The following is a 27,694-nucleotide window of genomic DNA, read 5'->3' on the forward strand; positions in this document are numbered from 1 at the left end:
CAAACATTATGGCTTAACCTAACCTACCTTAAACTGCTCAAAACATTTAACACAGGGGCCCCCAACCCCTGGGCCACACAGCAGGAGGTGAATGGCAGGCAAGGAATCAAAGCTTCACCTGTATTTACAGCTGCTCCCTTTTGTTTACATTACTGCCTGAGCTCCGCCCCCTGTCAGATCAGTGGCAGCATTAGATTCTCATAGGAGTGCAAACCCTACTGTGAACTGTACCTATGAGGGATCTAGGTGGTGTGCTCCTTATGAGAATCTAATGCCTGATGTGAGCTGGAACTGAGGCAGTGATGATAGCGCTGGGGAGTGGCTGGAAATACAGATTATCATTAGCAGAGAGGTTTGACTGCACAGAGACCATAATAAATCAATTGCTTGTAGACTCATATCAAAACCCTATCAGTGAGTGGCAAGTGAAAACAAGTTCAGAGCTCCCACTGATTCTGCATTATGGTGAGTTGTATAATTATTTCATTATATATTACAATGTAATAATAATAATGGAAATAACGTGCACAATACATGTAATGCACTTGAATCATCCTGAAACCATCCCCCCACCCTGGTCTGTGGAAAGATTTTCTCCCACAAAACCAGCCCCTGGTGCCAAAAAGGTTGGGGACTGCTGATTTAACAGTAACCTACAGTTGAGCAAAATCATCTATCAGAGAGCTTATTTTATGATAAAGTGTCAAGTATCTCACATAATTTATTGAATACTATACTGAAAGTGAAAAATAATGGTTGTATGGGTACAGAATGATTGTAAGCATATGAGTGGTTTATCCGTATGTACTTGTGACCACATGGCTGACTGGGAGCTGTGTCTGCTGCCACTGCCAATGCCCAGCATTATGAGAGAGTATCATACTGCATATCACCAGCCCAAGAAAAGATCCAAATTCAGAATTCAAAGTACAGTTTCTGCAGAATGCGTATCACTTTCACACCATTATAAAGTCGAAAAATTGTAAGTTAAAACATCGTTAAGTTGAGGACTGTTTGTAATTATTTCATTTGTTGTAAGGAAGTTCCTCAAACATATATCTGAGAGGCATCTATCAGTCAATTCGGTGAAACCCATTAAATAATTTTGATTATCTATAACATACACAGCAGTGTAACACATAGTCATTAGTCTCAAGAAATTTTTATTATTCCCTACACTTTTACAGGGATTCATAGAAAAATAAAGTTAAACTTAAATTTATACTTAATCAGGAGCATAGAGAAACATTTCTGAATTGCCCAAAGACACATATACTTAGTAGAAACTCTATCACTTTTTATTTGTCAATACACTTCATAGAGGTAATATTATTTCAAAATGATTCGTATGATATACTTGTGTGCTTTAGATTCTACTTAGAGCAATACATGTGCAGTGCAATTAGCTAATTATCTATGGATTTAAAGTAAAATTGAAGGTTTCCCAGTTTCATGTGTATCGTTTTTGGAAATGTTGCCTTCATTGCTCTCTGCCAAGCATGATGCTAAGTGTTATCTGGCTTAATCCTGCAATTCAATTGGAGGGATGACATGTTTGGTCTGAGGAGCCCTGAAACCAAGCAGTGCATCTCAGAACATGGTTCAAAGTCAGGTGGGAACAGCTTGAACTATTTTTAGAGTTGTGGAGTGCATATTGGTAAGTCAATGAGTGAGGCCTGCTGCAGTAATGACGTGAAGACACCTGCCTCTCTCTACCCCATCCCACCCCAAGGTCCTGGTCAGATTGGCAGGTAGGGTCCTTTTGCTTGGATGCTATGGGGAATGCTTTAAGAAGCTCTACATTGGATAATTTCATCTTTTTGTTTCACACCCTAGTTAAGGGAATGCTCTTTTTCCCCCTCATTTTCCTTGAAGGACTTTTCCTTGGGTTTTGCCTTTCCTCACAATTGGTGTGGTAATATCTGGAGACACCTATACTGGAGACCAGGCCAAGATAAAAGGAACAAGGAGGCTGTTCAGCATGTTTTTTATAGGCCTTAAGTCAACCTGGTCTAGGAAAGCCATCCATGGTTCAGCCTAGCTCTCAAGAGAATGCACTGGAATTTGGGACAAAAGCCTAATAATAAAAATCATCCATGTATACATTTAGTGAGAAGAAGTGAATCTTTTGATATGCAGTAAAGCTGATATGGGTCCTCAGGGAAGCTGGTGAGGTGATATGTGTCATAAGAAGCAAACATGAGTATCTTAAGCCTTTGTCACAGGCGATAAAAACCGTCTGCTAAATATGAGGAAAAAAGCATTGTACGGTGGGAGATGAATACACAATGGTTTTGCAATATGACAGGCTGTTGTTAGAATATCCAGCTTCATGATATTTTAAAAGTATGTGTGAGATAATGAAATTCTACATGAGTTTGTAATAAAGACATGATCAAAATTGTATAAGTTAAAAATTTTTTAAAGACACAGTACTCCCACTCCCTATACTTTTGAAAGTTCCCTTTTTCTTGAAATTGGGAAAAACTGGAAATGCTTAATTACACTAAAAGAACACTCCTTGGTTACAATGCAAACCTATGTACTACTTGCCAACCAACTTTTATCATTTCAATTATTTGATCATTTCAGTCCATCAACTTAACGGTTACTATATTTGAATCTAGTCCGTTCACCAAAAAAAGCCAGGAATAAAGGAAAACAGCTATTAAACCAAACTTACTGGTGAGTTTGCCCATAGATAAGGACTGCCATCTAATTCCTGCTCCTCAACGGAGACTGCTGGGCTGCTTTCCATTGTTCCTTTTAATCACTAAAATAGTTTTTAACCAGAAAATATGTCTTTTTAAAAAAGACTAGAATTCTAAAGACTTGGATGTACAGAGCAGTAATATTCTTAGTACTCAAAGAAAATCTCCTGACAGTGTTTTTACTCTGAATCTCCCTCACCCAGAAAGGTTCCCCAAAATGCATCAAGTTCACCAGGAGAAACCTGCCAGGAAGCTTAAGGGAGCTCATGCCCCATCACCTTGTTGCTGCAGTGGAGAAACGGTTCTCCGTTAGCTTTCAATGCAGCTTCCCTGTGGCAAAGGGCTCATCCTTGCAATTTTTCATCATGCTTTTTCACCTTAAGATTAACAGGCAAATGCAAAATGGTTTCAAACTTTGCTTCAGGGAGCCTGAAGTGTCTTGTTCATTGGTGTTGGAATTTCTCAATTCTCACAAACGCTTCTACTACTTTTTCAATGGTCCCCAATAGTCACTGTTAGCGAGTGTGTAATGAACTCTGGTGTTTCAGTTGAGACACTTTACATGTGTATATGACGATGACTTGACAGCAGGTAGTGGACAAATCCTGCGGGTTACATTTATCAACGCTGTGAAAACAGCCGCAAAACACAAAGTCAAGTACGCTTAATTTATTTTGCTGATAGGATGTCCCATAGAGTTTAAACTTTAAGAATATATTTTGAGTTCAAGTTTTGTTCTCCACCGCTTCTTTGTTTAATATTTTGAGAATATGGATTTAGCATGACATTCCTACCTGCTTAAGTAACAAAGTTTGGGAAAAATTAGTGGAGAAGTGATCCAAGATAGAGTTGCTCCCATGCCAGGATTTTATTTTTCCATACTTTGCTTTGGTGATGCACCTGCCCCTACACATTAGAGTCAGGAGAGAGAAAGCCTTTCCTTATTTAAGGGCTGAGTCTCTTTACATCTCCAGAATAAAATGTCCTTTGGAAGTAAGTGTGCAAGCCAAATTGCCTTGTTGGTATTGCTGTACTATACCTGTGTAATATCGCTAAGGTTGTTCAAATTGTCAATTGACATATTTGCTGAAACAGTTTGCAAGTTCATTGAAGTTATCTTTAGGTGTTAATGCTCACCTTTTTCATCACCACTTTACTCTTGTGCATGATCTATACCAAAAATATAACTCTGGATCTAATGCAAGTGTTTGAAAATGCATTTTAAACATATACACATTAACGTGCATGTGTGTGCACAAACACACATATGAACTCACATTCTGCCTTAGTCCCACCTGATTTGAGCCCTCAGGTAATGAGAGTCATGACCTGATGCTGACATTATGACCCAAACTTCTGGAAAGTCTCATAGCATGGTAAAGGCTTTTTCTCTACCAAATATATACACAACTTATTTAATTCTCACAATTCTCCCCAGTTTTCCAAATGCAAAACCTATAAACACTTACTTAAAACATACATCTAGAGTGGTGGCTGTGAATTTAAATCCAAATCTATTTTACCAATTGACTTTATATTTTTTACTACTTGAATACTAACAATTAACTATATTTTGTTCAATAATCACCAAAATTTAGCAAATGCTTGGGCTAGTTCATGGTTGCAGTAAAAAAGGGTTCAGTATTTTCTAGAATTTATCTGGATATTTGTTACAAGATTTAGTTTCCTTCCAGCTATGGAATCAGATTAAAATTTGTAATTTAATTGTGACAATCTTAATGATAAATTCATAATTAGCTGTTCTAAACAGATATGAGAAATGAATCTATTATGTAATGGTCTAATGATTCCAAAGGAATACATACCAGTAATATGTATTTTAGAGTCCCAGGAAACATTTAAATTTGATGTACAATTTATGCCTTGATGCTGTAAATTTTTCATTCTGAGAAAGTTCTTTTTTTATTATGCCTTGCCTTTCTAAAAATTCAAGTGGAAAGAGAAATTACTATAATTTTTAAATTCTTATTCATTTTTACAAGTTATTTCATTTCAATATTCCAAAACGATAAATAAAATCTCTGATTTTAAAAGGAAAAAATGGCCTATGTAAAAGTTAGAAAACAGTGTGCTTTAAACTCTCTATTCAATTTCTGAAGCAGGCTTGCAACGAAAACAGGTTTTTTAAATGGTTCAATTTAGTCAAATGATTGAATTTTTGAAAGCCATAAATGGAATTCAAACAACCTGCTATTAACTATGTTTCTAATAACAATTGCTTGAATTAATTCATACTTTTAAAAGTCCACAAATTGATATTTACATCTAAATTCAATATGCAAGGAAAAGGTTCAGAATAACTAAATATATGTTTGATCATAAAAAGTCCTCTTAGCCCAGCAGATTAGCACACCAAAATTTACATCTGAACTTTATCTCCAAATAGACACTTTATTTTACATAAGTTATTGACTTCATTAAAATGGTCATTGTTATCATTTTCTACTGTAAAAGTAAAATAGTCTGGGAAATATAAAGTCAGAGTTATCTGCAAGATTTGTACCACCCTCTCTAGTTCTCAAGATAGATTACTAGAAGTGTTTCCAAATTAAAAAAAAAAAAAAAGCAATTTGGATAATTTAATAAATGTTCAGTAACACTTTATCTTACAAACTTTTCCTAATCTTTGGCTTTCAGTTTATTGACTCATCCCAAACTTAACATTTTATTCTTAAAATAAGTATTTATATTTAAAGTATTTATACATTTACAATTGAGCACTTCAAGAGTATCTAAATAAAATGAAACATAAGTGGTTTGTTCCTTTTTTGTTTCTCTGCCTCTGGTCAAATCCATTATTTAAAGTTTTTGCTTGATTTTGTTTTTTTAAAGCCATCTTATATATAAAATATCTCCTTTTCTATTGCAATCACTCTTTTTTTTAACCTTTCCCATCTTTTTCACTCATACACTCCTCCCATTCTATTCTGCCAAACTCACTTCTGAAGACATTATTCTGACATAAATACAAATTGGTTTTACAAGAATTTTCATATCAAATATACTAGTGAATGTGTTGGTTAAAGAAGAAAGAGAATCAAAACACGTTTTGGTTTAATTTTATGACCAACACACGTGTTGGATAGATTCGGAACCAGGTACCTATTCCAAATGGCAGATTTTTTTTTTTTTAACCATTTATTTGTCTGTATGCTAAAAATAAATTTAAGTTGAGTACATTCATCATCCAAATTGATGTCAGGCTTAGGTTGTTAGGAAAAAATCTGGCTGCAATAAGATGCTGCTCAATTCCATAAATCTCATGATGACTTTCATGTCATACCAAAACACATCACACCAACCTTTAAAACCATACCACATACCAGAGGAAGGAAATCAGAATTGCTTCTGTCAGGATCAACATAATGCCATAAGAAGTACTTCTTGAAAGGGAAAATGATTTACAAAAAAAGGAAGAGGCACTTGTTTTACATTCAAGAAACCTGTGTCTATTTACTTGGTCTTTTCTTATACCATGCAAAATGGTTTTGTCTGTGACATAACTGACGTAGAACTCTATTTCAAAAGCAGAATTTGGCTGGAATTATCTAAAGAAAAAAATGCATATTTTCTTTTTTTTAATTTAAGGAATGCTGACCTCGAGGCAATAGGCCAACCTTATTTAATAGCTTCTTTTTTCAGAGAAAATATTAAGCATTTGATCCCCTGAATGAAATGTTTGATTTATCGAGAAGAATAAGTATTCTGTGGGCCTTTCAATCTGTCAGAGAGAAAGCAAACATACAACAGTAATGGCATGCTAGTGCCTAATAGAGCTAGATGCACTGAAAATGCAAAAGAAATGTAAGATACAGTGCTCCTTCTCCAAGAACTTACTCTACATCCACCAGCATCATTAACATTTAGGCTGTAGTTAGAGAATACCTGGGCATCAGATTATCACCACACACCTGTCTTTACCAGGAGACAGGCAAAGGACTCATGGTCAGTGGGAATGAAGAAGGTACAACCCTAGATCCATATGACCTAAGACAGACCTAGGCGAACAATATGTCATCTTAATAGTCAGAGTCAAGAGAGACCATCAATCGGAAGAGCTAATTGGCACAGTTGAGCAACAGTGTTGAAAGCCCTTGGAGAGGATAGACATGACCAGTCCTGGAACTCTGCCTTCTTCATTGCATGGGACCTGTGGAGGCCATAGGGTGCTGTAGACCTGAGCAGGGCTGCAATCCTAACAGACAGAGAAAGTTGACACATCCATCAGGGGTAACCTGGTGTCCTGAATACTTCCTGTGTCAGACATATGTGAGGCTCACTCAAAATCAACTTCATCCCCATTCTTAGCAGCACAATCTCTTGTGATCTCATGCTAGAGGATCCAGCTACTGGGTCTAGGAAGACTCTGAAAGTATGAATCCTAGAGCTCCTCGAGTCTTCTGGTGGATCCCACAAGCATGAGTTAGGGATAAAGGAGGGTCAGAGAGGACCTTCAAGGGGGAAAACGGGGACCAGGGAAAACACAGGTCTTGGTGGTCTGATTCTCCACTCATACAGCACTGCCTACCACAATTGATCTCCACCACTAAGTACCACTGTAAGGGTGTTTTGACGTTTTTTAGAAGGGCACTCCAAAGAATAGGGGCCCCTGATATGTAAGCCCTGCTTCCCTGGGTCTAGGAGCAGTATTGTCAGAAAGAAGGGCTGGAGCTAGGCTTGGAAAAATAGTAAGGATCCAGACAAGAATAAAGAAGGACTTGACAGTAAGCAAGAGAGAAAGGTTGGAAGGTAGCAAGAGAGAGATCCCAAATGAGAAAGAAAAAAATAAATTACATGTGAGAAGCAGGGAAGAGACTAGCCAGTCACTACTTCAAGGTGAGCTGAAGAATTGTGGTGAACACTTTGGACTGGCTCATTTGTTTTTGGTTCCAACTTCCATTTAATATGCCTTAATGTGCTATGGAATCTGGAGCTAAAAATCACATTGCTCAGACTCCAGTACAGCTAGACTCTGAGAAATAGGTTTCCCTACTTCAGTTTGGATGTGTGTTTATGGAGAGGGAGCTGGGTGGTAAACATCCAGTTTGGGAGTGTGAACTATGGCTCTGAAGGGGGTAGAAGGAACTGGAATTGTAGAGGCAGCTTCCTATTTGGGCAGGGGGCTTCCCAATTTTGATAGAGGCTGAGTGGTTCTGAAACCCAGAGTTATAGAAGGAGTTTCCCTCATTTGGCATGCAGTTTCTTTCTTTATTTCCGCCTTTAATCATTTTATTCCGAGATGTAATCTACATACAATAAAACTTCCTGATTTTAAAATGTGCAATTTGTGAGTTTCTGCAAATGTATGCAGTCATGCAAATACCACCAAATACCACCACAGTCAAGAATCAATATAGAACATTTTCATCACCCCCTAAAATACAACTTTCACCCCTTTGTAGTCAATCCCCAACCCCCAATCTAGCCCTAGTGGTCTGCTTTTTGGTACCATAATATGTCTTTTTCCTGAATTTCATAAAAATGGAATTAAACAGCATGTAGTCTTTGAAGTATGGCTTCTTTCACTTAGGTTAATGCTTTCAGGATTCATCCATGCTGTTGCATGCATCAATGGTGTATTTCTTTCTATTGCTGAGTAGTGTTTCATTATATAGATATGCCACAATCTGTTTATTCATTAACAAATTGATGAATATATGAGTTCTTCCCAGTTTGTTGCTAAAATGAATAAAATGGCTATGACAATTAACAAGTCTTTCTGTGGACATACATTTTTGTTTTTCTTAGATGAATACCTAGCAGTAGTATTGTTGGATACGATAAGCTCATGTTTAACATTTTAAGAAACTGCCAAACTTTTTTCCCAAAGATGCTGTAACATTTTTCGCTTCCACCAGCATTTTATGAGATCCGTTTGCTCCACATCTTTACCAACATTGGTATTGTGAGACTTTTTAATTTTGGCTACTCTACTGTATATGTAGTGTCAGTTTCTTAAGCTCAGCACCATTGGCATTTGACACCAGATAATTTTTTCTTCTGTTTGTTGTAGGATGTTTAGAAACCTGCCTGTCCTCTACCTACTAGATGCCAGTAACAATCCTCTAGTTATAACAACAAAAGCTGTCTCCAAACATTGTCAAATATCCCCTGGGGGCAAATGACCACCTCCTTATTGAGAACCTCTAATGTAGTGGTGTATCATTGTGGATTTAATTTCCATTTCTCTAATAATGAAGGCAGTGAGCATCTCTGAATGAGCATATATATAGGATTCTTCAGGTTACCTGTCTCCTCAATTGAGCTTTGATAGTTTGTGTCTTTTAAGGAACTTGTCAGTCTCATCTAATTTGTTAAATTTATTTAACAGAAAGTTATTCATAATAGTCCTTCATTATCCTCTTTACCATCTGTAGTCTATGTCTACTTTCTTTTCTCTTGATCAAGCCAAGTGGAGTATTATCAATTTTATTGATCTTTTCATGGAGCAAGGTTTTAATATCATAGATTTTTCTCTCTGTCATTCTTCTGTCCTCAATCTTACTGATAAAAGTACACTTTTATCTTTATTATTTCCTTTTTCTTTCTTCGGTCATTGATTTGAGATCTTCTTTCTTTTCCAGTATAAGTATTTATTGCTGTTTCTCTAAGCACTGCTTTAGCTTCATCCTATAAATTTTTATATATTTGTTTTCACTTTTATTCATTTAAAGTATTTTTTAAATGCTCTTGTGATGTTTTTCTTTGATCCGTGGGTTGTTTTAAAATGTTTGGAAATTTCTCTCAATTATCTTTGTAAGCATCTTTATTTCATCTTCATTTTTGAAAGATATTTTTACTGTGTATAGAATTCTAGGTTGACAGATTACTTTTTCCTTAGGTACTTTAAAGATGTCACTTCATTTTCTCTAGCAGACATAGTTTCTGATAAGATATTGTCTATAATTCTTATCCCTTTTTTAAATCTGCACATAATGTATCTTTTTCTCTGGTTTTTAAGATTTTTCTTTTCATCACTGACTTTCTACAATTCAGTATATTTTCCACAATTTTTGGTGTATTGCTGCCTTGGTGTGTATATATATATATATATATATATATATATATATATATATATATATATATAATTTATTTATTTATTTACTTATTTATTTATTTATTTATTTTTGACCATGTTGGGTCTTCGTTTCTGTGTGAGAGTTTTCTCCAGTTGCGGCGAGCGGGGACCACTCTTCATCACGGTGCGCAGGCCTCTCACTATCGCAGCCTCTCGTTGTGGAGCACAGGCTCCAGACGTGCAGGCTCAGTAGTTGTGGCTCACAGGCCCAGTTGCTCCACAGCATGTGGGATCGTCCCAGACTAGGGCTCGAACCCGTGTCCCCTGCATCGGCAGGCAGACTCTCAGCCACTGTGCCCACCAGGGAAGCCCATGGTGTATCTTTTTTAATGTGTCTTCTACTTGAAGTTCATTGAGCCTCTTACAACTGCAGGCTTGTCGTGTTCACTAAGTTTAGAAAATTTTAGGCCTCTATTTTTTCAAGTATTTTTTTCTGAATTCCCTCTTTACTATCCCCTCTGGATCCTCCATCTCTCTCCTAACCTCCTTTGAGGACTCCAATTACACCTATGTTAGCTCACTGAGCTTCTGTTAAGTTTTTTTGGGTAGCTTCTATTGCCGTGTCTCCAAGTTCACTGGTATTGTTTTTCCTTCTGCAATGTCTAATCTGCTATTAATTCCATCAAATTTATTTTTTATTTCCAATACTATATTTTTTCTCTTTACAATCTCATTTGGGTTATCTTCATATTTTCCATGTTCTCTCTTTACCAGGTACATTGTTAAGCATATTTAAAACATATATACTGGCTCTTTTATAAACTAGGCCCATCATCTTTGTCACTTTTGAGTATATTACCATTAATTGATATTTTCTTCTGGCTGTGGATCACTGTTCCTACTTCTTTGTATATCTAGTATATTGATTAGAACTGGGTATTGTGGATTTTACATTTTTGGGTGCTGGATATTTTTGTATTCCTTTAAAGAGTGTAGCACTTTGTCCTGAAATGTAGTTAAGTTATATGGAATCAGTAAGATCCTTCTGACATTTGTTTTCAAGCTGTGTTTGGGCAGATTCAGAGCAATGACTCTGCCAAATAACCCAGATATTATGATACCTAGAGTCCAGCTGAAGGGAATCTGAACTACTTTCATCCCTTGGGTGAGTTCTGGGAACTCTTCCTCCGATACTTTAATAAATTCCTTGTTTTTCAATTCAGCCAGGGCAGGTTCCAGAAAATTCTAACAGAAAGGGAATAATGGTTGCTGGGGTTATACAATTAGGAGAAAATAAGTTATAAAAGACATTGAAAGTCTAGCTGAGCAGCCAAGTTACAATTGAATTCAAGAGTAAGGATGGAACTATTATTGGTTTTTGAAAAGGTAACTGATAAAATACAAGGGAATAAAATCTGGGGTGAAGTAATTTGTGTTGTGTATTCAAGGAAAGAAAGTGTGGAAATAGGGAGACCAGCTAGGAAGTTAAGTAATCCAGCATTTCCCAACAGTGATAAGTGTGGAGCATTAGAGAGAAGGTGGTTACTATGAGCAACATTTGGAAGGAAGAAATTATCTGAAAGGAAAGGCCTGGTGACACACTGGGTATAACATATTAGAAATGGAAAGGGAAAAGTCAAAGCTGACTCCAAGATTTCTAGCCAGGGTGAAACGAAAAGAAATGGGCAAGGAAAAATAGCTTTCAAGAGGAGAAGATGAGCAAGTTTTGGACTTGCATTTCCTGATGAAGGTGGCACGTCCAAGTAACCATGTCCTGGAGACTGTTGAAAGACAACTATGTTACAGATAATAGATCTGGGCAGGAGACCTAAGTCTAGACAAAAAAATGACATGGTCAGTATGGATGAATTTAGTCATTTCTCAAATGCATTACCCTTCAAAATTCTACCCTCATGTCAGTCTTACTTTGGTAAAAGAAAAACTAATAATAATATTTTCTCTGTTTTAGATTTTGAATGTCTTTTGGTTTCTAGATTTGAAAAGGAATTAGAAATATCATAATAATTCAAGGGAAGCTATTCTTCTGTGTAATTACTTACACAAGTATTGGAAGCCTCACGTAAAATGTTGTGTTTGACGGAACTCCAGCTCATATTCTTTACCAGAATTTTGGCTAACCTTCAGATAAACAAGCCTCCAAATCGTTAAATAGTCACCACCAGCAGTTGCCAGGCTAATGCTTTCATTTCCTTTCCATGGCACATTTCCCAAAGAATCTAAGCCTTTTGTGCCTTGAGGAAGGATTTCATACAGCATAAATAGGCTCTAAAAACACAATAGATGATTCTTTTGCTCATTTCATAATACAGACCACTTCCAGAATACATCACACAATTTTCTGTTATGTATAATTTCCTAGGGTAGCAATCCATTCACCACTGTTACTCTAAATTAATCATTAGACAAAAACATGAGTTATAGCATTCCAGGGGACTTTAGAAATCACCAACTCCAGATGCTTTCCTATATAGATATAGAAATTGTCAGTAGGAAATGGTATACTTTCCTGTCCAGATTAATAACACAGTTAGAACTAGAATTAAATGTGATGTCTGCTCAGTGCTACATGCTGTACCATTAGCTCTGCTCCTTGCAAATATTTTTAAAGCCTCTTTTAAGATAGGAAGATGCCAATCAAGCATGATTTTTTGATTTGTTCACCTTAAATGTCAGTATCTTACATTGCCCTGGTTTTCTATTGCATTCATAAAGCAGCTGGGTAACACTGGGTAATCTCCATTTGACCTACAATGATTCAGTTGATTTCCCAACACATCTAAAACAAGCATTTTGCCTATATCTCTTTGTTACTGCATGCCTTGACTCTAATTATGAGATAAATTTCTAGTTTCCATGGCTATGAATAACAAAGTAAACTTTCCCCCCACTTTAAAATGGTGGGGAAAACTAACAAATGATAGAATCTAATTTATGACTAATCGTATCTAGTTTATCCTTGTAGACCCCAATTTACGAATGATTTATATTCCAGAATTTTGCAAACTCGCTATTAGAAACATTTACTGTATTTTTCCAACAATGTTACATATTGAAGTCAGATCTGTTCAATGATATTATTACTTCTATAGTGTGTTGTGTGTGGGGGGGTGTCTGTAAACTTTAATGGCAAACTGATAACTGTCTTTTATCTATAGTAGTGGTTTTATGTAAAAAACATTTTACAAGTTCTAATGTTTATATCTAATATATAATATAATAATATATATAATATAATTTAATAATATATAATATCCAATAACATAATTTTCCCACCTTAAAGGTAAAAAATTTCCTACCCTACTCAGGCACAAACGTCACAATCCAGCTCCGGTAGAGGAAGAGAGGGGGGATAGGTAAGGAAGAGAGGCTGAATGGAATCTTACAGGCAGGGTCTGGGCTGCCTCAATAGCAGCTTCCCCTAAATCAGGGGAAACTCTGGGTTCAGGGATGCTGTTTCTGAGGATGTAAATTCTATTTACAGTGTCCATCTGTAAGGAAGCTAAGTAGAAGTAAAAGATCTGTAGACTGTGATGTGGCTGAGGTCTTCAGCAGCAGCACAAGCCCTTCTGTCAATCAGGAGGGTAAAGGAAGAGCCCACACACAACAGCATGTGTAACTGTTGGTTGTAAATTGTATGGGCAAAAGCCAGGGACTGTCTGTAGTTTCCACAATTTGGCACTGAACCCAAAACCCTGAGGACTTGCATTTATTTTCTTCTATTATTTCAATAAATGCACATTTAGTTCTAAATGTTAATTCCTAAAGCATACTACAAGGAGCAAATTACAAAACAGAATATTCCTAGTGAGAATGGTTTCCAGATTCCACAATTCAGGTTATAATCCAATGTATTATATCAGTATTTAGCCTCCATATGTTTTATTAACCATGTTGAATTACCATGCAACCCTCTAATTCAACTTACTGGACAAATGTGGTACATGAAGTTCAAGAATTTAGCCTCAGGTCACAATCATGTCTAAGACAGAAATGCAGTCATCTGCGGTTCTCAGCACATTATAATTCAAATGGGTAGAATTTTCTGTTATAATTTCAGGCTATTGCAATGTTTTCCATCTTCAGCTATTACTATGAGATCCTCAGGTGAAATTGAATTATCCATTACTTCAAGTTAAGCAGTCCTCTTATTTTCCAAGCTACATGAGAAACTATTTTCCCTCTGAGTCAAATCCATGACTCACAAGTTCAATGTCTGGATCATTTCATTACTAGGTGGGCATCATTTCCTATTGTTTTGGTCCAAGTTTATCTGGTTCACATAGAATCAGGACATCAAGTTCATTAAAGGAAAATTTGTTGTGTCTATAATTCCAGGCCAATGTTAGACACTACTATTGCAAAGATCGCCATCCAGATGAAATCAAAGGGAGCTGTAATTTTCTTACATGAACCTAACTCCCTCAGGTGTCAAAAGTAGGATGCCTACCCCAGATCATTTGCATAGGCAGGGTTTGACGTGCCCCAGTCTACATGGGCCTTATCCCAGTGTACATAGGATACCCCATCCAGCTCCACAATATAGGCCACAAACATAACTTCTCTCTTAAAGAATTATCTAACCTGTTTTTTTTTTAATTCTTAGTAAAAATTTGGAATTGTAAAACCTCCTCTATGCAAAATACTACTCTTGTGTGATGCACTTCTCCATCTCCAGCCCCACCCCAGGATCTTGCACCACAGTTACTTCTACAATTATACAGACCCTTTCAAACTTATAGAGCAAGACCAATAATCCTGGTCAAAATTCCTTCCTGACAAATAAGGTCATAAGCAGAATTTGTCAATATCCATCAAATGAATGTGGAGCTGGACTCCTAGCTCCTCACTCTGAATGTGACTCATCTATCTTTTCTCCATTGAATATACACTAGATCCCACTGGAGATGAAAGTATTTCCTAACTAAACCAAATTGAATCAATGCTAAGCAAATCAAAGGGGGGTGGGCCATATAGAATATGAGCCAGATTGTAGTATCAGTGTACCTAATCTGCTTCCTGGACTGCAGAAGAGGCCAAGATTCATGACTTAGGTCTTCACATGATGTCTTTAGGTCTTGAGAGGGTATGCCACTTGGATGTCCTCTTACCTTCTAGTTCTAGCCCCTTCTCCTACCTTCTATTCCCATAATGCATCCTTTTAGCTCCTTTCTGTGTGATGTCTCTGAGCCCGCCTGCCTTAAGATATGTGACTTTTACTACAAAATAGTGATGTCTCAGCCTCCAGTCTCTTTATGTTACTTTTTAATAATGTCCAGAAGTCCCCTAAATATCCATGACTTCTTTCTGCCACAGGAAGTGAGAAGCTCTGGCCTCACTTTCTAATACTTTTAGGAGTAAACATGGGGATTTGGGAAAGGAAAGATTGAGATGTGGTAGGGATGAGGACTTCTATTCTGGGCTGTGGCTGACTTTCTAAAAGTAACTGAAAGTAAACCCAATTTACCAATAGAATATTATTTCCCTATCGAGAGTTACTCAACCTAATCCTTCTAAAATCCACAAAGTACTTCTATTAACCTGACTTTTATTCTATTTCTCATGAATTAAATAACCATTTTCTTATTTATTAATATGCACATTTCTCTCCTTCCAGTCTAAATTTTCATGACACCGTTTCCCCCATATTAATTGACAAATGCAAGCACCAAGCCCAGTTCTCATATCCTTAATCTTTAAATAGTTTAGTTTATCCTCCCACATATCTTTATTATTTTATTTTCTAAATTTCTATTTATGAACCTACTATGCATTGGGCACAGCGTTAAGTGATTCTTTTTGTTTGTTTTGTTTTGTGGTACGCAGGCCTCTTACTGTGGTGGCCTCTCCCGTTGCGGAGCACAGGCTCCGGACGCGCAGGCTCAGCGGCCATGGCTCACGGGCCCAGCCGCTCCGCGGCACATGGGATCTTCCGTGGGACCGGGGCACGAACCTGTATCCCCTGCATCGGCAGGCGGACTCTCAACCACTGCGCCACCAGGGAAGCCCCTGCGGTTAAGTGATTTTATAAAATATAAATAAGATACAGTTCCTTCCCTCAAGGAACACATTGTCCAATAAAAAGAGACATAGAGAAACAATTATAAAACAATTTAGAAATAGAAAGATATAGATATGCCCAGGGCATATCCAATTATAGAGGAAAATATAGAAAGAATTCATGTGGGGAAAAGACAGGGCTTTCTAGAGGAGGTGCCGACAGAACTCGTTCTTAAGGAATGCATAGGCGTTTCCAGGCATGGAAGATGGGAAAATGGCATTTTGTCAGAGGGAACAGCATGAACAAGGGCATAAAACTAAAAAACAACAAATGCCATAGGAAAGAAACTTCACAGTTCAAGGTTGCTACAGCAGAAACCTCAAACTGGGAGCTATAAGACATGAAGGCCCATGCAAACCAAATTAAGAAGCTTGGAATTTATGCTACAGGTGATGGTGAGTCCTTGAAAGGGATTTACATCGGGAAGCAAGTGGTTAAATGAGTATGAGAAACACCCTGGAGGCTGTGCTGAAGATGGACTGAATAGATATAAGACAGGAAGAAAGGAGACAGACAAGCTAAGGGCCTGGATTAGGGCAGTAGCGAGGGAGGCAGGATGACAAGGGACCTGATATGAGAAATATTAATGGAGGGAAACTGGCAGAACTGAGTGGAAATGGGCTATGTGGAGAGGAGAGTCAAGCCCAATTCCAGATCTAAAACATGAATGTCTCTATAAACAGAGGTACCAACAAATATAAGAAGGAAAATTCAGGGCAACAGTAGTTTAGGGGAAGATCAAGGACTCAGTTCTGGCTATGTTGCATTTTAAGTACCAGTGCAATATCTAAAATACAGTAGATAGATATATAATTCTGAATCTCTGAGATGTCCAGGCAGCGAAATGGATGTGGAATTTTAAAAATATAAGTAGTAACTAACACAATGAGAGAAAATGAAGTTATCCAAGGAGGTTGTTCTTTAAGCCATTAGCAGTGATAATGCTTCTTTCATAGGAGTACCAGTTTTATTTACTGTTTTTGAAGAATGACTATTATTTTGTGTATATGTGAATAGCACGTATGTTTTGAGATAGACAGTTGACAAATATCATTAACTTTTACTTTCAAATTAAAATATATAAAGGTAAGGAAACAGGTACAACTCTTTTTCATGATTTTATGAATAAAAGCTTGAGGTAATTTTAAATATTTTTCTCAAAAATAAAACAATAACTTACTGTTTATAGATGGATTTCATGTCAATTTTTAGTGTCCCAGATAAAAACTCAAGAACACTCTTTTTTCTCAAAATCAGCCCCCCAGTTTATACTTCAAGATTTTTCATATAATCTTGCAAAGCATATCACGTCCAGACATACTTGGAAACAAAAGAAAACCATGTATTTTATTTATCTATTTAATACACATATTCTAATAAAGAGTTTTCTTTTTCCTCTATTTATTTATTTATTTATTATTTTTTTTTTATTATTTTTTTTTCTGTACACGGGCCTCTCACTGTTGTGGCCCCTCCCATTGTGGAGCACAGGCTCCGGACGCGCAGGCCCAGTGGCCATGGCTCACGGGCCCAGCCACTCCGCGGCATGTGGGATCCTCCCAGACCTGGGCACGAACCCGTGTCCCCTGCATCGGCAGGCAGACTCTCAACCACTGCGCCACCAGGGAAGCCCCTTTTTCCTCTATTTAAAAAGAAACATTTTGCTCTTTTTGGACTTAACAATATTGTACGCTCATTGTGGAAAACATGTAAACTATAAAAGCGTATCAAGTATAAAAGAGAAAATCAAAATCTCTCCTAACTCAAAATCCTGAAGTGTTATAAATGTTAAAATGTTATAAACAGAAAATTTTACAATTATTTTAAATGTTATAAATATAAACAGTATACATACATATATAACATATATAATATATGTATATATAACATACATAGACATACACATATATATTAGGAAGAGATAGAAGATTGGCTATTGGGCAAAATTCTGTTCATTTCAGTGACTGTAGGTCAAATGTGTGCCATGTAATCAGTTACATGCCTGCTACGTGCTAAACAAAGGCAAAAGCAGCAAAACATTTACATTTTTCTTAAATAACCTATTCCAAGGGGGAAAACATCACTAGCTCAAGGAGGGTTTCCTTCCTGGTTGTTACGGGCTTTGCCTTCAAAGGATTGCTGCTAATACAAGTTTGCCCCTAGCCAATCAGGGAGGGGGTTACAGACATCCTCAGGCACACCTGTTTGTGGAGTTGGAATTGAATCTAACTAGGCCCCAAACTGTGTACCTCTCACCACATCTACCACTATCTCTTCCACTACAACCTTTCACTTTTGCCTTTCATTATAGTCTCTCAGGATATATACAAAACAGCATGTAGAGTATATGTGTCACTCTAAGGGCCAGTAAGCATTCAAGAACATATTTGCCCTTTTTTACTGTGATGTTACTATAAAGAGGGAAAAGTTCTATCAAAGGTGGTGGCAACTGTCAACTGTATGTGTAGGTGTGCTCATGGATGTGTTTTTTTGCTGTCTTGTTGTGTATATGCAACTCTGAATCTTATATAGTAAGCACTTTATCTTCTCTCTGAAAATTCTTCATGGATGTCAATTATAACAGCTGCCAGTACCTCACTTTATGGTGCTGTCTTTAGTTAACCAATTTTCAATTATTAAGCATTATTTCAAAATAATTTCAGTGCCCTCTAAGGCTCTTTGTCCTCCATTGGTTGGAGTCTCAGGACTCCTACAAAATATGGACCTTGTTTGGATTCTGACTTGAGCAAACCCTATGTAAAAAAGAAACTAATAAGACAATTGGTGAAATTTGAAAGGTAACTGGGTACTTGGTGGTGTTGAATAATTATTGTCATATTAAGGTATGATGAAAACTTGTAGCTATATTTTTTTAAAGGGCTATCTTTTAGAGATTAAAGGAAATCTGTTTCTCTACTTATAACACTTCTGACACCTGATATGGGGTGCGGGGTTTCCCCTCACGAATTTTCCAACTCTCAGGACACCAACTGGGTCTCCTCCAATTTAATGCAAGTCTGACACTAACTACCCAGAGTTAGAGTCAGACTACACAGGTTTAAGGTCTCAGTCCCACAAGACTGCCCCCACTTCAGATGCTAGTTGCAAGTAATGGGTCCCCAAGTACCCATGGTTCTGTCCAAGATGGCTGCAAAGTCAGGGGTTCCTACCACCCACTTCCCCCACCTGGTTTGATAATTTGTTAGAATAGCTCATGAAAGTCAGGGAAATATTTACTTATGTTTACCAGTTTATCATAAGTGATATTATAAAAGACCCAGAAAAACAGCCAGAGAAGGAGGTTCATAGAGTGAGGTCTGGAAGGGTCCAAGAGTGCAGGAGTTTCTGTCCTGTAGAGTTTGGGGTGCACCATCTTCCTGGCACAGGGATGTGTTCTCCAACCCAAAAGCTCTCCAAACCCCCATTGGTCGGGATTTTATAAAAGTCCTATCATGTAGGCATGAATGATTAAATCATTGGCCACTGGTGATCAGCTCAATCTCTAGCTCCTCCAGACAGCCCCTCTCCCCTCCCTAGAAGTCCAAGGGTGGGACTGAAAGTTCTAACCCTCTAATCACAAGGTCAGTTCCTCTGGCAACCAACCCCCATCCTGAAGCTAGCTAGGACCCCACCAAGAGTCTGCTCATTAGCATACACTCAGGGATGGTTGAAAAGGGCTTATTTTGAATAACAAAACATTCTCCTCTCACTCCTATGGCTCAAGAAATTACAAGGGTTTATGGGGAGAAGACCAAATATATATTTCTTATTATATTACAATATCACAGAAATCCATACTGAAGTTTTTTCAGATGAAATGATATAAAGTCCTGAACTTGCTAATTTGGTTGGTGGGAGTGAGTTTGTGGGAGGGGAGAAATGAAACTGAGGGACCCTTTGTGGATAATTATTGATGCTAGATAATGGGTACATGGGGATTTGTTACTCCAGTCTCTACTTTCAGGTGTGTTTGAAATGTTTCAAAAACATTTTTTTAAAGGGGAAGAGGAGATGCCCTGAGTCTCTAAATAAATACTCTAGATAAACGTTTTGTAAAACTTACACAGTAAAGTGCCCTCTGATATTTTGTACTCCATTCTACACCATTCTGGATTTTCATTCTGACTGTGGCCCAGCAAATTGATTTTGCAATTCAAAAAAGACTCACAATAGCTGCTGTTTAAAAACCACTGTTCTCTACATGTTCTACTTCCCAGTCCGCCTTTTCCCACTACTAACTCCTCATCACTACTACTAGTTGCAGACCCAGTTTAAGTAAGAATTTGGCCTCCTGATTGCCTAGAATAAGAGTTTGGACCACATAAGTTGATTTCAAACCATCACTATTATAAATAATAATGTGAAGAGTCTTTATGTGCATACATCTTTGTCTGTAGTACCTAGAAGTAGAATTTCTGGGTCAAGTGATATAAATACTTACAAGACTTATTATGCACATTGCCAAGTTTCTTTCCAAAAATGCAATAACGTGCACTCTCACAAGCTATACCAATGCACATGCTGGTCTCATAGCACCCTTGCTAGTAGGAAGTATTACACACTTCTTAATTATTCCCCATTTTAAAAGTCAAAACCATTATTTTTATTATTAGCAAAGTTTATGCTCATTTCAATTATTTCTTGGTTATTATTTTATTTTCATGATCTATCTATCCTTGGTCTCTCCCAACGTTAAAATTTAGGATCATTGACATTTTAAAAATCACTCTCTAAGAGAGTTTTATGATTTAAGGATATTTATACCACATATTTTCCTTATTTTTTGTTTGCCTTTATTTTTATTTATGACTTCTCATGACATAAAAATATTTTAAATTGTTATGAAGTTAAACTGATCTATCTTTTCCTTTGGGATTTCTTCCATTACTTTTAAGCTTGAGAAATCCCTTGGTATGTGCCAATCAAATAAACAGTAACCTACATGTCTTCCCTTTCATTTCCTCTGGAGGCTTTATAACATTCAATGTGTAGTTTCTTTTGGTCTTCTTACTCTATCTTTTTTTTTTTTTTTTTCTTTTTGCGGTACACGGGCCTCTCACTGTTGTGGCCTCTCCCATTGCAGAGCACAGGCTCCGGACGTGCAGGCTCAGCGGCCATGGCTCACGGGCCCAGCCGCTCCGCGGTATGTGGGATCTTCCCGGACCGGGGCACGAACCTGTGTCCCCTGCATTGGCAGGCGGACTCTCAACCACTGCGCCACCAGGGAAGCCCACTCTATCTTTACTGAACAAAATATTGCTAATTTACCTTTTTACATTTTTTCATTATTATCAAGTTCAAATACTTGTCAAAGGCATATCTTACCAGCTTTCTTAAGGGTGAAACAATGGATTTTTAAATGCAGTGTGTTTTACCCAAGTATAGTGATCTCTGCCATTCAATTTCCAATGGGGTGCCTGATGCTCCGGTCATACTAACAACAGAGTTATGCTTTGTATAAACAAAAGAGGTGGCTGAGTATGTGATGTGGTTGAAGGACAGTCAGGAAACTGCCTCACCTCCCACACAAAAATCTGTCCGCTTAAAAGTGACAGAGCATACACCCCGACAATTAGAGATCCATGACATTGGCAAACGAAAGAAGTCACATATTATTTTGTGCTAATGTATGAGTAATTCATAATGTCCTGACTCAAAGCTCTTAGCAGAGCAGTGAAGACAAAAGGACAAAGAAGATGATAGTAGACCCAAGAGCAAAAGAGAAGCTGATGCTGAAGATGAAAGTCAAATCATACCCCTCATGGCAGTCTCATGGTAGTGGAGGGAAAGGTTAAATATTTGTTGGAAATAACCAAGTGCCAGGTACCACAAGAAGCTCTAGAAATAGTCAGATAAAGCTGGTTCCTACCCTAATGAGGCTCACAGGCTAATTGAGAAGACAGAATAGTAAATCAATTGTTACAGGACAGAACTTTTGTTTCTGTTAGTAGGTAACTATTCAGCCCAGAGACTGGAATATAAATTAGGCTAGGTGAGGGTTGGAGGTTCCCTTGGGAGGTATTGCATGATATCGGATTTGGAGAATGAGTAGTACTTAACTAGGTGAGCAAAAGAAATGTGGAGAGGACAGTCCAGGCAAAGAAAACAGCATGTCCAATGGTAGAGAGGCACTGGCAAGGGCCTGGAATGACATGTTCAAAAAGAGTCATGTACCAAAATGTTCATTGCAGCTCTATTTACATTAACCAGGACATGGAAGTAACCTAAGTGTCCATCAACAGATGAATGGATAAAGAAGGTGGCACATATATACAATGGAATATTACTCAGCCATAAAAAGAAATGAAACTGAGTTATTTGTAGTGAGGTGGATGGACCTGGAGTCTGTCATACAGAGTGAAGTAAGTCAGAAGGAGAAAAACAAATACCGTATGCTAACACATATATATGGAATCTAAAAAAAAAAAAAGTGGTATGAAGAACCTAGGGACAGAGCAGGAATAATAAAGACACAGATGTGGAGAATGGACTTGAGGACATGGGTTGGGGGGAAGGGTAAACTGGGACGAAGTGAGAGAGTAACACGGACTAATATATACACTACCAAATGTAAAATAGATAGCTAGTGGGAAGCAGCCGCATAGCACAGGGAGATCAGCTTGGTGCTTTGTGACCACCTACAGGGGTGGGATAGGGAGGGTGGGAGGGAGGGAGACACAAGAAGGAAGAGATATGGGAACATATGTATATGTATAACTGATTCACTTTGTTGTAAAGGAAGAACTAACACACCATTGGAAAGCAATTATACTCCAATAAAGATGTTAAAAAAAATAAAAAACATAAAGCCATAATAATAATTAAAAAAAAAGACAGAGAGAGAGAAATGCAAATAGTGGGAAAAGCTTAAGGAAATCTGGGGTTGGGAGTGTGTGGGGTGGCCAGAGAGGCAGCTTCCAAGTTTTGGAGAGTTTGTGTGCTAAGCTACAGAGTGTGTTTAGAAAATCGTGGGTGTCAGGAAAATATTTTAAGCAGGGATGTAATATCTGATGTGATATTTTTAAAGATATCTGTGATTGCAAGAATGACAGATGATAGGGGATGCAGACAAAAGGGGGAGGGGGACTGATTGTGAACGTATTGTATTAATTCAGGTAAGAATTGGCATATGATGCAGCATTTGGAGAGGAGTATGTGGACATGAGAGGTTACGGAGATAGCATCTATGAGACTTGATGGGAGACAGGATGCAGGGTAAGGAAGTGGGAAAAGCCTGAGGTGACCCACATTTCTAGATTGGGTGACAGGGTGGGTAGTGGTATCACTTACTGATGACTCACATTCATCAGATCATGGCTTATAAACGTGATAAGACATTGTTTCTTCTGTTTCACTGTTAAAAAATATCAAAGGAAGGAGAAAGAGAATCATTTGCAGGAAAAAGACTGAGTAGCAGTATTGTAGTGTAGTAGAAAGAGCTCTGGTATAAAAGAACAAGTATAAAGTAATGGTCTCACTTGTAAATATAAATCATTAAACACTTTATTTAAATAAAGAAGGCCTTCAAGGGAGATATGTCAGTTGAGGAAGGAGAGCTGAATGAGCAGCTCTGATTCATTCCACTTAATGTTTTGCCCCCTCAGTTCTTACTACCTTCACCACGATGGGCCCCAATGAATAGCTGCTCCCATTTTCATTCTGTCCCAGAAGAGCCAGCACATCTTTTCTCTTTTTTTATTTTTATTTTTGGCTGCTCTGGGTCTTCGTTGCTGCGTGTGGTCTCTCTCTAGTTGCGGCAAGCAAGGGCTACTCTTCGTTGTGGTGCACGGACTTCTCATTGCGGTGGCTTCTCTTGTTGCAGAGCATGGGCTCTAGAGTGCAGGCTCAGTAGTTGTGGCGCATGGGCTTAGTTGCTCTGCGGCATGTGGGATCTTCCCAGACCAAGGATCGAACCCGTGTCCCATGCATTGACAGGCGGATTCTTAACCATTGCACCACCAGAGAAGCCCCCGACATAAATTTTTTTGAAGATAGTTTTCCATAGCATGTACAGAAATACAAAATTGTCCAATGAAAAGTCAAATGCTATGAAGTGTTTGGCTTCTCTTTCTGCCTAAGGTTGTTTTTCTACTACATGGATTCTCATTGCTTTCATCTGTGTTGTTTCAGTGTTATTTTTGTTATTTCTTCCTGATCACATTCTATTTATAACTGATATTCTGCTTCACCAATCTTGAGTACAAAATGAAGTCACATTCCTTTTAATATTCAAAATAAATTTTGAGCCTCCGATACATCCCAGCCTCCCAACTGTGATAAAATGTTTATTTCATCCTCAACATACTCCCTTAAGCTAACTCCAAAGCACTTACAATGCCTACTATCTTAGCTTTCTAATGCTGAGTAACAAATTACCACAAATTTAGCAGCTTAAAATAACACTCATGTCACTGTCCACAGGTCAGCACAGTGTGGCTGGATTCTCAGTTCAGGGTCTCACAAGACTAGATTAAGGTGTCAGCAGAACTGCATTCCTTTCTGCATGCTCTGGGGAAGAATACACTCCAAGCTCATTTAGACTGTTGGCAGAATTCAGTTCTATCTAGTTATAGAACTGAGGTCCCCGTGGTCCCTCCATCTTAAAGCCAGCAACAGTGCATCAAATCCTTCTCATGCTTTGAGTTTCTCTGACTTCTGGCTTCCTTTTCTGTTTTTAAGGGCTCCTATGGTTACATTGTGCCCATCTGGATAATCTAGGATTTTCTCCCAATTTTAAGGTCAAACAATTAGTAAAGTCCTTTTTGCCAAGTGACATAGCATATTGCAGATCCAACCCCAAAAAGCAGAGATCACAGAAGGTATTTTGAATTCTGCCTACCAAGCCTACCTGTTCCAAAGTGAGTAAGTCTTGGTTACTATCCTTTGAAGGACACAAAGTCACAAAACCATCTTCAGTATCCAAGGAGCCCCCTTTTAACACGTTGTTCCTGTTGAAACCCAGCCACCTAGAAGCTCAGATGCCTTCCCTTCCTAGAGAATTGTGATTTAAGCACAGAAACTCTAACGTTCTCAAAATCATCTTACTTGTACTGCCAAATGATCCCATTTCCTAGACAAACATACCGTACCAGGCAGGTAATGCCTAGCAAAACTCCTATCCACTTAAGAAAAGTACTTTAATGACCTGGGGTTCTACTGCTAATCTGGGTGATGTCTCCGAGTATAGCAGCAGAGAAGGAAGTCTCTCTCCTCCAGCATTAAGTTCCTCCATCATAGCTTCACGCTGCCTAAACCTTGTTTCATTAAACTCACTTATAATATAATTCTAAATTGTACATCTCTTTTAGTTTACACAAATTCAAAGCCATTTTACCTCAAAGCACAATTACAGTGCCTGAGCCTGGGGGAGTGGCCAGTCTCCCTCACAACATACCTACACGCTAGTTTTCCCTTCTGGTTTCTTTCCCTGGTCCCTAGGACCCAAGACCCACCATGATTTCCTCTCCCTAATATACTGACATTTCTTTAATGAAAAGCCTTGCCTTGTCACATAGTCATGACTAGAAAATTCTAATTCTAGAAATATATCCACAGATATGAAGGAAAACTATGGTGATTACAGGGCAGAATTGGCATACTACTCATAGAAAGATTAGTAAACCTAAAGAACATCTCAATATCCATAATGTAAAAATGAGTGTGAGGTTGCTGAGTGGAGCAATAGTTCAAAATATTTTCATATTCACAAAATTTGAGTTGTCGAGACCTTCCAGATAGAAAGAGTATGTTAAGTCAAAGAATGTTTGTTATTTTTAAGCAACAGAACTCTAATCTTCTAATTCCAGCAGAAGCAACAGTGATTACCTATCTATACAATCTCCTTAACCTAAGATAAATTCTCGCTAACCCCAAAAAGAACAGTTACCAATGATAGCCATCACATTTTGGTCATTTTCTCATTCCTTCCTTGCATTTGACAAGAGGAATCTCCTCATTGTTTTTTCTGTTCCTTTGGACTCTCATTGAACTGTCTTACTCCTCATGCATTTGTATGCAATTCTCTGTCTCCTTCTCAGGCTCATCTCTTATGTATGCTCAGTGTAAACTGGGACATCAAAAACATAAAATGTGTCTACAAATAACAAACATTGGTGAGGATGTGGAGAAAAGGGAACACTTGTACACTGTTGGTGGGAATATAAATCGATATAGCCACTGTGATAAACAGTATGGAGGTTCCACAAAAAAAAATGCCACATGATCCAGCAATTCCACTCCTGGGTGTATATATGGGAAAAAAAATGAAAACACTAATTCTAAAAGATACATACTCCCCAATGTTCATAGCAGCACTATTTACAGTCGCCAAAGTTTGGAAACAACCTGTGTCCATCAACAGATGAATGGATAAAGAAGAGTTGGTGTATACACACACACACACACACACACACACACACACACACACACACACACACACACACTGGAATATTACGCAGACATAAAAAAGAATGAAATTATGCCATTTTCAACAATGTGGTTGGACCTAGAGTGTATTATGCTTAGTGAAATAAGTTAGATAGACCAAGAAAACCAAATACTCTATGTTATCACTTATGTGTGGAATCTAAAAAATAAAACAAACAAATGCATATAACAAAACAAAAACAGACTCACAGACATAGGAAACAAACTTATGGTTACCAAAGGGGAGAGAGAGGGGAGAAGGGACAAAATAGGAGTATGGGATTAACAGATACAAACTACTATACATAAAATAGATAAGCAACAAGGATTTACTGTATAGCACAGGAAATTATATTCAATATTTTGTAATAAGCTATAAATAAATACCCTACCTAATACATCATTATTCTGGACATTAAACACGAGTATAAAGGTGAAAGCTCTTTGTAAATGACAAAGCAATACATCAATGTAAAATAACATTAGTGGCAGTTGTTTCAATAATAATATCAGATAGAGAATGAAATTAAGGTAGGGCTCTCTGGGACACCCACCCCATCCCTGCACCATTCCTTCAGGTTTCTGCCTTGGGAAAGTACTTCCTTTGCAATCTCTTCACGGGGAATGGCCACATAGCCCAGTTACTATAGGACTAGCTACTGGCATTCTTGCTTGACCTTGAGGTTCTCACTCTATGATTTACAACTGAGAAGTTGCAAATACTTCTCAGGATGTTTCTAATACTTGCTCTGATTGCAAAATCAGAAAAAAAGCTTTGTGTAACTCATAAATCTATCTCCATAGCCTTACTATGGGAAGATATGGTTATAAGTACATCTGTGATTATCACCTGCTTCTTTCCCATTGCATGGAGCTAGCAATGAAGCATTCCAGACATCCCACCAGAGGGCTAGGGTCTTCAGTGAGGAGGCCAGCATAGGACTATGGAAGCAGTTATGGAATACTTCCTCAGAATCTCTCCCTGTAAGAAGGGTTCCTCTTGACAAGGGTTACATTATTCTCTACCATTGGGGACTTATCACAAATAATCAAGTATCCCCAGTATTATATTACATTAATCTCTCCCTTAGCACCTTCCATAACCAGTCCATATACTTGACATTGCACTTTGGATTCAGAGCACATGATATGATGAACATGCTAGACAGGTGCCCATCTGTTTTCTTACTCAAATGAAAATTAGGAGCAATAGCCTGCTGGCAATGAACACTCCCTTCTATCCACTGCCTTAAAGGGATAGGAAAGCCAACCTTACCAGTTCTCCTTGCTTCCTTTGCTCTGAGCCACTCTGGCCCCAAAGGGGATGCACACCCAAACTTTCTGCACTTTGGTAGAAGACAGTTAATAATCACATTTCACATTTAATTCTCAATCCACAGCAATTTGCTTTCTGCCTCATTAGCAGTAAACTACTGAATA

At 37.8% G+C, this 27,694-nt stretch overlaps 1 protein-coding gene across 1 annotated transcript in view; it reads left to right on the forward strand.

The window, feature by feature from the left end:
• Positions 1-27,694, forward strand: part of CFAP299 (cilia and flagella associated protein 299) — a 582,341-nt gene that overhangs the window by 527,985 nt on the left and 26,662 nt on the right. The window lies entirely within an intron of this gene.

The sequence above is a fragment of the Kogia breviceps genome, chromosome 6, assembly GCF_026419965.1.
Source record: "Kogia breviceps isolate mKogBre1 chromosome 6, mKogBre1 haplotype 1, whole genome shotgun sequence".
Taxonomy (NCBI): domain Eukaryota; kingdom Metazoa; phylum Chordata; class Mammalia; order Artiodactyla; family Physeteridae; genus Kogia; species Kogia breviceps.